We start from the raw sequence: 12255 nt of genomic DNA on the forward strand, positions 1-12255 counted from the left end.
CCCAAGTCAAAGTAATGAAGGGCAGAGAGAAAGTACCTATCAAGTTAAAACCAACAAAACAAAATCTTGGGGGAGGATTTTTTTTTTTAATGAATCAGTTGGTTCTTTTTTCAAATGAACCAGTTGCTTGTATATGTTGTAACATTAGTCTATGACATGTACAAGCATTCTCATTGTTTTTCTCCTGTAGAGTCAGGCTACCGGGGTGCCAGCCCCAGCTCTGTCACCAACCATTTGTGCCATAACAGGTAGGTCACTTCATCTGTCTGAATCTCAGTTTTCCCCGCTGTGAAAGATTTGCCCTCCAATTCCAACATTCCCAGAGGTTATATTGACCACAGGGTAGATCCACGGAACCATTTACATACCAATCATGAAGATGATGAGGGAAAAACAGGCCATCTTTAATGCCCGGCATTTGATATACAAAGATATACAAAGAGTCAGCCTGGTATTTCAAGTTGTCGGAAGGGAGAGCTGTATAATTGGACTTCGGTGAAGAAAAAGCCCATATGAAAGCTTAATAATAACAATAACCCAAAAAAAGGCAGTCTTAAAGCATCACGACACTAAAAGCTCATTAAGATCTCTGTCCCAGCTATTACACTTCTAATTGAACAGTTACACAAATAGACGTACAATACAATCGTGACTCTAATTAAGGCTCCGACCTCAGAATCTAGTAGAAGCTTATACAGTTCCTGCTCCCCATCCCCCTTTAAATAGCTGTTCTGGGCATGCTTTGGGAAGAGAATCTGTCCTATTGTAACTTCACTGAATAACATGAAAACTCATACAAGTGCCTCTTTTTGTTTATTTTCCTAACCCAGAGCACACCTCCCACCTCCCACTTCTTTCCTTTCGCTGCTGGGAATGTGTCGTCTGGTGGAAGAGGATGCAGTTTGCCAACTCCAGTGGCATCTGCCCTGTCACTTTCTGCATTTCTCCACAGTGCCCTCCGTCGGTGTCTTGATATATAGGACTGTGGGTCTGTGAGAGTCCTGTCTGGTACTCTCAAGCAAGGCTCTCTCCCTATTGGATAATTGCCTTTCTTGCCCATATATTAGTTTTACTTTCTCTTGCCCACTTTTTAAATTTTTTGCCCATATATACATCCCGGCTAAGGATCTTGACATATAGACAGTTTTGAGTTTCTCTGTGCTTTATCCTTTTCCTTCTTGTCCTGACCTTTGCAGAGAAGAAGGATGCCAAGACCCACAGGAGGTAACCTTGGGAGGAGGGGTAAAAAATCAAGGTCTGCCATTTGAATAATGAAGAATCCACAGGCTTAGAAAAATTCTAAAGGAAGTTAAAGATTTGTGTATAGAAGATATTCCTCAAGTGCCCACTTCCTATCTCTCTGAGCTGGTTGCCTGCCATGCTAATGGAGGTTGCCATATGCATCATGTAGAGCTAAGATAAAATCTAGAGTGAAAATAATTTTAAAAAGTTGACCACCTCCATGAATTATATTCTTTCTTAAAACTAAGGACCTATTTCAAGGGCAGCTTAGTATACGGATTGAGAAGAGCCCAGTGACCTAGAATTTCTTTAGATCCTTTCATCTCTTGAAATCTTGAGTGGTGTGGCCTTCTGCAGGGCCACTGAAATGGAGGGGAGTCTAACACACCAGGATACTTAATGTCAAGTTACATAAAGGAAAAGGCAGTTTAGGGAGACCCTTCGTTCCTTGGAATTAAAAAAAAAAAATTCTAACAGTTTAAAAGTAAGAAGTGGCTGCCTTTTGCTTGACCGCGAGTACAGCATAAAAAGAGTCGTCATCTCCATGCTGCACACACTAGTCATGTCACATTGTGACGAGCCACCAACTACCCCCAGGGTGACTCTGAGAGCCCAGTGAGCAAACATTTATGAAGGTGCTTTGAAACAGAAAGGTGCTTAACCGGTGTAAGTGGGTGAGTCTACAGACAGACCCAGCTCCTCTAGTGGGAGTTGATTTAGAAAAATTAAGAGGTAAGCACATTTTTCTGAGACATGTGATTGACATTAAGCCATCTCTGCTATGGATGGTTGACCTCTTTATCAACCGGGATATGCGTGTGATTCCCTCATGCATTTTCAGTTCCAAAAAGGATATAGCACTGTCAATGGTGTCTTTAGGAGCTAGTTTTATTGTTGACATCCTTGGGAACAGCCCAAAGTCTTTCCCAGGGGCTCAAGCTGGAGCGTGATTGCTAAGGATATCCCTAAGGACTATCTGCACATCATTATTAAAAGACTTTTCCCACCACGTAATTGGTTGATGCCTCTGTTACTCCCAGCTGGGGCACCAGGGGCTCCAGGACAGCCAATCTCCCGCTCCAGGCCCCGCACAGTTTTTAGTACCCAGTGGATGGTCACTAAATATTTGAAAAGAGAAAGGCAGTGAGGGTTAAAAAAACGGGAAGTTCCACACTGAATTCTAAATACCCAACACTTCGCTGGCACACAGTGAATTCCCAGTAAATATACATTGAGTTAATAGCTTTGACACGCAGCAGACATTTTAGAATTTTGTACTCAGATAATAACAGATATTTAGCATGTCACAATTCAGAGAATTTAGCAGATAAGGCTGAGGGCTTTGATCCCACTTCCTGGATTTCAGTATCTCCATACCCCACTGGCCATGGCTATGGGTTACTGTTTCATGAACCACACGTGGGCTTTAGTCTTCTGGGGGCAGAAGGCACTACTCTGGGGTGTTTATCCTTAACGCTCTAGCAAAGAGTTAAGCCTTTTTTTTAAGTTTATTTTTTTATTTAGGGGGTAGAGAGAGAATCCCAAGAAGGCTCCCTGCTGTCAGCACAGAGCCTGATGTGGGGCTCAATCCCATGAACCATGAGATCACGACCTGAGCTGACATCAAAAGTTGGACACTTAACCTACTGAGCTACCCAGGTGCCCCATAGTTCAGCCATTTTTAAGGGACAGCATAGTTCTTACCTATTTATGCTGGACTTTGGGCCAAATGGCCTCTGTTTTCCTCTGAGAGTTCAATTGAGAGCCTTTGTTATTAGAAGCTTAAGGTTTGGCCCAAAGGTGTTAAGTTTCTCGCAACTTTTGACCTTTGGTGCTACACTTAAGATTTTCCACTGCTGAGCAAATTATGCAACTGCTATTAGAGAAATGACTATATGCTCTTGGGTTGGTTTGTATGGCAAGCCAGAACCAGCGATCAACACATTTAGAATGGTTTGAGAACACAGATTTGGTTTCAGTCCCCATCTCAAAGGTTTGGATGGTTATCTGAACTTGACTCATCTGATCTCAATCTGGACCATTGAACGTGCAACGCAAAGCTCAAAACCTCAAGAGGGAAGACTTCTGATATTTCTGGTCACGCCAGCTTCCCATCAGGCCAGCCACATTTCGGTGAAATGTCCTCAGGCATTTTGGCAGGTCTGGTTCTGCTCCAGGTCCAGGTTGTGGTTTTTTTGAAAGTAGTAGGTGTAGGTGGTAGGAAACAGGCCCCCAAGCTTTGCAGAGTTCACACTAGGAATCTGCTGCAGGGCTGAGGAGAGGGGGTTGAAGAGTCAGCCTTCCCTCAACTGTGTGTCCTCCCGGAGGAGGGAGGACTTTAGCGGGTATAACTCGATTCTTCCCCAAACTCTGATTCACTGCTTCCCACCCTACCTCGTCTAGTGTCTTAAACTTGAACATGGCCACAGGTTACCCGGGCATCTTGTTAAATTGAAGATTCAGATTAGAAGGGGCTGTGTGGAGTCTGAGATTCTGTGTTTCTCATAGGCTCCAAGTGGTGCTCATGCTGCTGGTCCCTAAGCCATACATGTTCTGAGCAAATGCCCCATATGCAAAGCACTGGACCAAGTGTAGGGAACTCAGAGGTGAATCGCCGAGGAAAACAAGGCCATTGCCCTTGGGGAACTACCCTCTGGTGGGGAGACAGGTAAACGGGAACTCTTCGGCAAGTGCTCAGGGCAGAGACTGAGGTGAAGAGAGCCCTGTGGGAGCCCTGCCCTGGGCCTCAGAGGTGAGCGGGATGTGAGCAGGCAGGGAGGCCAGAAGAGAGCGTTGTAGGCAGCAGCAAGGGCCCGGGTAAGAAGGAAAACCACATATAGGCTTGTCATCTTTCTGCAAAGCAGACACCTAAAATACTGCCCAGTTCATTCCCAAGCCTCAGAGGGAAAAAAGTGAAGCATATGAAAGCACAGAACATCCCTGTGGCAAGTAAGCACTCGCTCACATCCAAGGGCACCGGGCCTTCTTTCTGCTGCACAATGTAATGAGAGTGTTGGAGATGTGGGATCGGGAGGAGCACCAAGCTGGGGGGATGGTGAGCCAGCCGGAGCTGCGAAAATGTCGGGCGTTCCCACCCTCTCTGCAGCCTTGCTATTATTTCTCGTGGATTGACCAAACTGGGGTTTTGCTTTTTGCTTTTTTTTTTTTTTTTTTTTTGGTGTATTTTTTTTTTCTCTTTAATGAATCTGAAAACTGAGTGAAACTCAGAGGCAGGCTGCTGCCTTTCCCCAGGGTTTTTCCTCTCCTTCCTGCTGCCACCCTGCTTTCCTCCATCCCGACTGTCCCTTGGGGTTCCACCCAGAAATGAGACTGTTTTGCATTGCCCGTGCTGCAGACCTGTTCTCACTCTTCAGCTCTGTTCTGGCCCATCAGACTTTCTGATCCTAGCTGGCAGAATCCAAGCATTGCAATCCAACAGCGGCCCAGAAAAAAAGCCCTCAGCTGGTCTTTCTTTTTCATTGCGTGTTCTGTCTTGGCCCTGCTTCTAACCGGTAGGGAGGCCCAGAACACGTCTTGCCATTATGGTAAAACAATAGCAACGGCTTGCGTAGAAATTGACACAGCTCTCCTTTTTAAGACTTCCACCTATCCTGGCAAGTAGTTAGGGCACATACCAGCATTCTTATTCCCATTTCACAGGTGGAAAAACTGAGGCCCGGGGAGTCACAGCTCACAAGTGGTGGACCAAGGATGTGAATCTCGTGTTCTGACTCTGTGCAGTAACATAATGTACTCACCATGAATAGGCTCTGCAGTCAGTTCTCACAGCAATCCATATTGCAAAGAGGAAACTGAGGCCGAGGGAGACTAAAGGACTTCCCTGAGGTCAGGGAATCGCACACTTGGGATGCAGACTCCCAACCGCTTGATCACTGCGTCCTCACTCTTCCCTTGGTGCAGTATAGCTTCTTAGATTATTCCACAGTCCATTCTGCCTTTGCCCACCTCTCTGGACCTTGTTTGTTCATCCGTAAAATGGGGACTCTTTCTGTGGTCTGTGAGACCTCTTCCCAGCTATAATATGCTGTGATCCTGTACTTTTGTCTCAGAAACCAAAGTTCTTCCCTGCCAGCTTCTATTCAGTGCTAATCATTTTGCTTAATTATGTTTAACTCTGAGTGTGTTTTACTGCAGCTGTCAACACACTTCAGTTCGTTTTGCTGCCGAAGTTGATAGCTAGATGATAGCACCTGTGTGCCATTTTGCAGAACGCCTTCAGCAGCCAGGCAGGCCTTCAACTTGGCTGCGTGCTCCCGTGTTCTGTCTTGGTGCCAGCCTTAGTTCCTCTGTTTATACTGGAAAGAAGTAGGCATACCTTCAGCTACAAATACCCAGAAAGCAACATCAGTAACCTTTGGCTGAAGGTACACTGCTGGTTGTATTCCAAAGCCTCACAAGTGTGTGAGAGGGGGTATTCAAGGTGAAGAGAGCAAAGGCTCACATATGATACATTTATTTCCATGTTGCGTGCACGAGCGAAGAGAATTTCAGTCTCAGGCTTCTCCATGATACCTCTGTCTCCTGGTATCTTCCCCTGTGAATGAAACCTCTGCTCACTGTTTCCCTTCAAGCCTCATGAGGTGCCACGTTATCGAGAAAGCCTTCCCCGACATGTTCTGTCTGCTCTCACGCTTTGCCCACATGTCCCCGAACCTCCATCCATCATAACCCTTGCCCCACCATAATGAAAATGTCTCTCATTATTTTCCTGGCTGAGGGCACCAGCCATATGTCACCCATTCCTGGATGCGCTCCCACTGAATGTGTATTGAATGAAGAATGGATGAATGAATGAAGTCATAATGGCTTTCTGTTGTTCATCCTTGCAGAGTTCTACATACAGATTAGGAGCAAGATTTTCCTTTGTCTTTCTGATATTCCGCTGTTAGGACTCCTCCTTCCTCTTCTGACAGATTTGCTCACAGTTTGCCCAGTTGCCCTCCTCCTCCTCTGAGCCATCTCCCAAGCTTATCTATATCTAGAACAGCTTTCTTTCTCCCTCTCTTTCCTTCTTGTATACTCCTCTGATGGCCCAGGGTCTCTGTCCTCCATCTCTGAAATGGCACCTAAAACTCTGTTCCTTCTCCACATGTTCTCTGGCCAGAGAAGAGGGGACACTTTTTCCGTCGCTCTGTTTGAGATAAACATGCAGTTGCCAGAACTAGCCTATCTTCACAGAATACTCTTCTTTCCCCTTGATCCGTACATAATATAATATTGTGTATGTGTGTATATACATTTTTTGTTTTATTTCTCAAGTTGTAAAAGTATCAATGCATCGTGTCGGTGGCTTCCAAAATCTGGCTTGTCCAAGGGCGCCTGGGTAGCTCAGTCGGTTAAGCATCCAACTCTTGATTTTGGCTCAACTCTTGATCCCATGGTTGTGTGATTGAGCCCTGTGTCAAGCTCTGTGCTGAGCCTGGAACCTGCTTGAGATTCTCTCCCTCTGCCCCTCCCCCACCCATGTACTCACTCTGTCTCTCGAAACACCAAATCAGATCAAATCAAATCTGGATTGGCAAGCTAATATATTTTGATACTAGCTAAGGACCCTTCCAGTTCTAGAAACAATTTATATGTAGGTAATTCTATAAGTCAAGAATGGATCTCACCCCCAAGAGATTCCATTCAGGAGATTTGCCACTGGAGCTCAAATTTTAACAGGTGACTTGTTGGTGAGGGAGACTCCACCAAGGTGAATACTGGTGAATACTGCTAGGGAGAGAGTTGGAAGGGAAATAAAACGCTGAGTGGTGGGAAGCATTTGGGGGGCTTCCTTCTGGAGAGACAGTATCTATCATGCTACTTAATTGTGGCCTCAAGTATGCCAGGAAGGGCGTTTTACCCAAGCTTTTCTCCTTATGTCCCACATTTCCTTCTCCCCTTGACCCATATCCTCAGTTGGTGGTGAGAATCTTCTGGCCCGTTAAGGGCCGTGATTGTTGGGGATGCGTCACCACAGTCGTCTTTAACTGCAGTGAGTTTGAGAATCACTTGATATTGCTGAAAGCTTAGATTCCCAGGCCTTCACCAGGATTCCTGATTTCACTACCTGCGGAGCAAGCCCACAAATCTGTATTTTATTTTCACTTCAGATTTAGTACAGAGACAGGTTTTGTTTTTTTTTTTTAATCAAGCATTGCAAAAGAGTAAACGATGAAATGTAAGACACCACACACTTGCCCTCCAAGACCGGAGTCAAATTCTGCTCGCCCCATGGGAGAACTGCGGCAGAGTAAACACAAACGTGACTAACTGTAAAGCAACAAACGTTTCTGCCGTTGTCCTCCTTCCTGAACTTATCACCAAACCTGCCCAGTTCCACCAGGTGGAATTGTGCTGTGCTGGTTCTTCATGTTGGAGGGGAGTTTGGGGGAAGAGCGGCAAGAAAAAAAAAATCCTTGGAAAATCTGGTGGAAACACAATGATCTTACACCTATGCCTAGATTCTTTAACAAAGAAGAGAGGGGAGACATAGGGGGACCGAACACTTCAAGTGAAAACTCCTGCCCGTGACAAGAGTGGCTTATCTCCTCAGCACGCTCTCTTGGAGCTGTGGAGAGCAGAAGCACCTGGCGAATGAGTCAGAAGTTAGGCAGGCGCCTATATGATCTGTCATGTGGTTTCTGTATTATCATAAAAGTTGATCCTAAGTTTCAGCCGCCCTGCTAGGCTGTGTCTTTCTCTCTAGTTTGCAACATGAAAGGCCAAGAGGCACTTCATTCTTTTGATACCCAGTGCTCCGGGAAACTTTAAAGAACAGATTTCTCCCACATCTTACCAAGTAGCTTGTGTCTACCAATGAGTTACATGCAGGCCAATAAAGCAGTGCCAGGAACATCGTCAGGGTGGTCAGCCACACAGAGGAACATGATCTGAAGCCCCAGACCCTGAGCCTGAGTCAGCTACTTTTTTTTTATTACTAAGCTATGCTCAAAATGACTACAAGCATCTTTCCCAGACTTTTTCACCAGGGTCAGGTATAGAACTTGAGAAAGAAAATCCTTACTGCTATGTTCCGGGATGCTCTATGTTTTAGGGTGTTGGTGATACCAAAATCTGTTTCCTGCCGGGAAGAAATGGGACAAATATTTTGAACTACCAAACTGTCATTCCTGTTCATCCTCTATACCTGGCAGGTGTAAACATCAAATTCCCTATTCCTGTTAACACTGGATGAATCGAAAAATGTCAGATGCCTTTAGCAAGAGCCCACGTGGAGGGATTAATAGCACATCCTAGGGTTGCGGTGGTTTTCTGATAGTCTCCATTTAGGTGTTGTTATTACGTATCTCTGTTGCTAGGAAGCTTAGCTGAACTGCTACAAGTTGCTAATTTTGTTTCTGATACCCACCCGTCAAAGGCCGCATTCAGCTATATGCTCATGCATGTGCTCTGTGCCTTGGTTTACTTTTCTTATTGTGTTGTATGAATAGTCTCACCTAAATAGTTGTATGTGTAGCATTTCCCAGGTTCCAGTTAATCATCAACAGCAGAAAATCTTCTCTCCTAGAAGGGTCTAATACAGAGAAGCAGCATTGCCTCAACATTATATAGGGATAATCTCTGAGTTGATGTTACCATGAATAATAATAACTACTATTTGTTTGTCTACTGTACCTGTTAATTTATAAAGGACTTTTCCATCTTTTCTCACATTTAATCGTCAGTGAATTTAACCTTCTACTATAGGCTGCGGATACTAAGGTCATTCCAACTTTGTGGGTGCAAAAGCTTTGGAAACAGAGTACAGCGATGATAAAAGGTGATTTAAATTGCCCATCACGTGTGGACAGTCGTTGAGATTTGAACACAGGTCTGTCTGACTCCAAGTCCAGTGCGTTCTATGTTTAAATTTCCTGAAATTCTGCGAATAAATCTGGTATTGCTGCTCACGGTAGGCCCCAGTGATCCGAGTGTGCACAGAACCACGTGGCTAACGCCCTATACTGCCATATCGAGACCTGGCCAGATACGCTTTGAGCCCGTTTCCACACCAGGCTGTTGTCATGAGATGTTTTAATCGCTGCTTGCTTCTTCCTCTTTGATGTCTTCTTGTTGGCAATGGTATAGCCATTTGTTACGCACCCAATTAAGTCAGCAGTCTTGTAGTCTTTTGTAGAATGTGGAAACTTCTCGTTTTATGTCTTGTGACTGCTTCATGGAGCCGACAAGAGAGATGGTAGAAAAGGTTACAGTCACTCCATTTCTCTATTATCATCTTCTCCTGAGAGCTTATCACTAATTCTGGTGTCAGAGCAATAGTCATTTTGAGGCTTCATGAAAGCCTACATACTCCCCAGAAATGCAGACAGCCCCCCTGACCTTTGCGGCTGGAGATAATGGCCAAGGCTGAGGCACAGTGACCTTTAGGCCAAGAGTGGGTGGCAGCACTTTCTTTTCTGTGACATTCGTTTTGCTTTTCAGTGTCTGTATTTTTAATTGGAAGCATGTACAGTGTGAATCTGCCTGGTTCTCCCCATATATACACCCTGAACTCTGAGTAGAAAGATTGTGTCTGGCTGGCTCTTGTCATAAAGGAATGCTTTCCCCGCTAAGCTGGGGGCTATTACTAATTGCCACAGTTATAGACACAAAGGATATTACGGGTGACCTTTCCGGGGTGGGGGGGGAGATGCTGTTAGCAGAACAGGGCCTTTGTACCACCTGGCCCAGCCCATGCTCTTTCTCATATTCATTTTACCCCCATGATCTCATGAGATGAATCTGGCACTTGGATTTTTTTTTTTTTTCAAACGGCGTGTTTTATTGTACCAGAACTCTTACTATTCGAAGGGGACCATAGCCACTTAAGCCATTTCTGCAAGTTCCTTCTCAGATTTGTTTTCTCCATGAAACTATCTGCTGCAGACTCAGCCAGAGTGTTTAGTTCCCCCTGCGCTGTGCCTAGCTCCAGCCCATAGCAGAGATCTTGTTTTGTTTAAAAATGTTTTTAAATATATATTTATTTTTGAGAGAGGGTGAGAGAGTGTAAGTGGGGGAGGGGGACAGAGGATCTGAAGCGGGCTGTGTGCTGACAGCTGAGAGCCAGCGCAGGGCTCGAACCCACGAACTGCAAGATTGTGACCTGAGCCAAAGTCTGATGCTCAACCGACCGAGCCGCCCAGGCACCCGAGAGATCTTGTTATTTATTCTGTTTGGTTCTTTATTATTTGATAAGTCTATAATCCCAGCTTATTTTCCACGTGTTCATCTCATTCCCTCAAATGTTTTTGTTTGTTTGTTTGTTTGTTTTTTACTGCTTATCAAGCAGAAGCCGGCCACCAGAATTTTCTAAGCACCTCCTTTTGTGCCGGGCCCTGTGTTAGGTGCTTCTTACATAGTTTTATTTAATCCTCAAGACATCTGGGAGTTAGGTGTTGCTCTCCTCATTTTATACCCGAGAGACTGGAACTTACACACACTGTACACATAATAAACTTCTAAGGGTCACACACAGCTGGCAAGTGGGGGAGTGCTGTGCAGCTTCTGTGTGCTAAGGCAGGATGCCAGCCATGGACACAGCTGGGGGATGGGTGGGGAGAGGAGGCCCCCAAACACAGATCACATTACCCATGTAGTATGCTCCCCACAGCACCAGGCACATGGTTGTTCAGTAAGAACACCCATGATGGTGTTCTTTTTTTTTTTTTTTTTTTTTTTTTTAATTTTTTTTTAACGTTTATTTATTTTTGGGACAGAGAGAGACAGAGCATGAACGGGGGAGGGGCAGAGAGAGAGGGAGACACAGAATCGGAAGCAGGGTCCAGGTTCCGAGCCATCAGCCCAGAGCCTGACGCGGGGCTCGAACTCACGGACCGTGAGATCGTGACCTGAGCTGAAGTCGGACGCTTAACCGACTGAGCCACCCAGGCGCCCCCATGATGGTGTTCTTAAACATGACCCTCTTCTACTGAAATACACTGGGACAGCCCCCTCGACCTCTGACTGAGGCTCAAGTACAGGTGTGTAGCCAGGGCAGGGGTCCTTCTGATAAGGCCTGATGGGGATGATGAAATGGGAAGACAGGTCATGATGACGTTGCTCCTTCACTGGCTCTCTTAGTATTTATAGTGCGAGCATACGCAAGACGCTAGGGAGAGCCTGCGGGAAATGTGGCAGAGTCTTGGCCTTCAGGAGCTGAGACATTATCAAGAAACATTTCCTCCTCCTTCAGAACCATCCAGAGATCCAGAAGAAGAGTTCTCAGTTCACAGTGAGAACTGTTCAGTTCACAGTTCACAGTGACGTTCTGAGCAAAAAGGAGGAAGGAGGGAGGAAAACCATTGTGGGAGCGGGGGGGGGGGGGGGGGGGGATACACACACACACACACACACACACAGCCATGAACCAAAGCCACTAAATGTCCTTCATAAAGTAAAACTTACAGAATACCAAGATTTATTTCCTCCCGCTATTTGAAGTTGCTTTTTATGTTCAGAAAACTCAGAGTAGGAGTCATTGGTTTTCTCTTGCTTTGAGCTGTGTGCTTTGGACAGCCTGGGACCCAGACCACCCCAACTGGGTTGGTATCTCGAACTTTCCCCGCTCCCCAGACTCATGGCTGCTCCAAGCTCACGTCACTGAAGCCTTTCACAGGCACATCCATGGGCCCTGGTGTGTCAGGAACAGAGCCATGATGCCTTCTTCCTGGGAGACGGGGAACGAGATTTCCATGGCGGCAGGATTGATGCCTAAAATTGTCGGAGGGGGTGACAGGTTGCCAACATCTTAGAAGAACACTGCGTTTTTATGTTGTGCCGATTTTTGAAATCCGGCTCCTGCTTGTAAATTGTTGTGTAACCATGTCAAGGATTAGGTAGGGTTTTTGTATTTATATATACGTGGGCATTGTTGTTCCTGATGAGTCCAGCAGTGGGCTGGCGGGGAAGCTCGGTCCACCTCGCAGAGCACTTAACAAGAGACCTGACAACAGCAATATGTTACCTCTTTTGTTTGTATGGCATCTTCACACCCACTCGCTCAGCAAC

General features: G+C 45.7%; 1 protein-coding gene across 2 annotated transcripts in view; it reads left to right on the plus strand.

Moving 5' to 3' along the window:
• RORA (RAR related orphan receptor A) overlaps nt 1-12255 on the plus strand; it is a 722505-nt gene that overhangs the window by 352604 nt on the left and 357646 nt on the right. The gene's annotated exons all lie outside the window — the stretch shown is intronic.

Source organism: Neofelis nebulosa, chromosome 7, assembly GCF_028018385.1.
Source record: "Neofelis nebulosa isolate mNeoNeb1 chromosome 7, mNeoNeb1.pri, whole genome shotgun sequence".
NCBI lineage: Eukaryota > Metazoa > Chordata > Mammalia > Carnivora > Felidae > Neofelis > Neofelis nebulosa.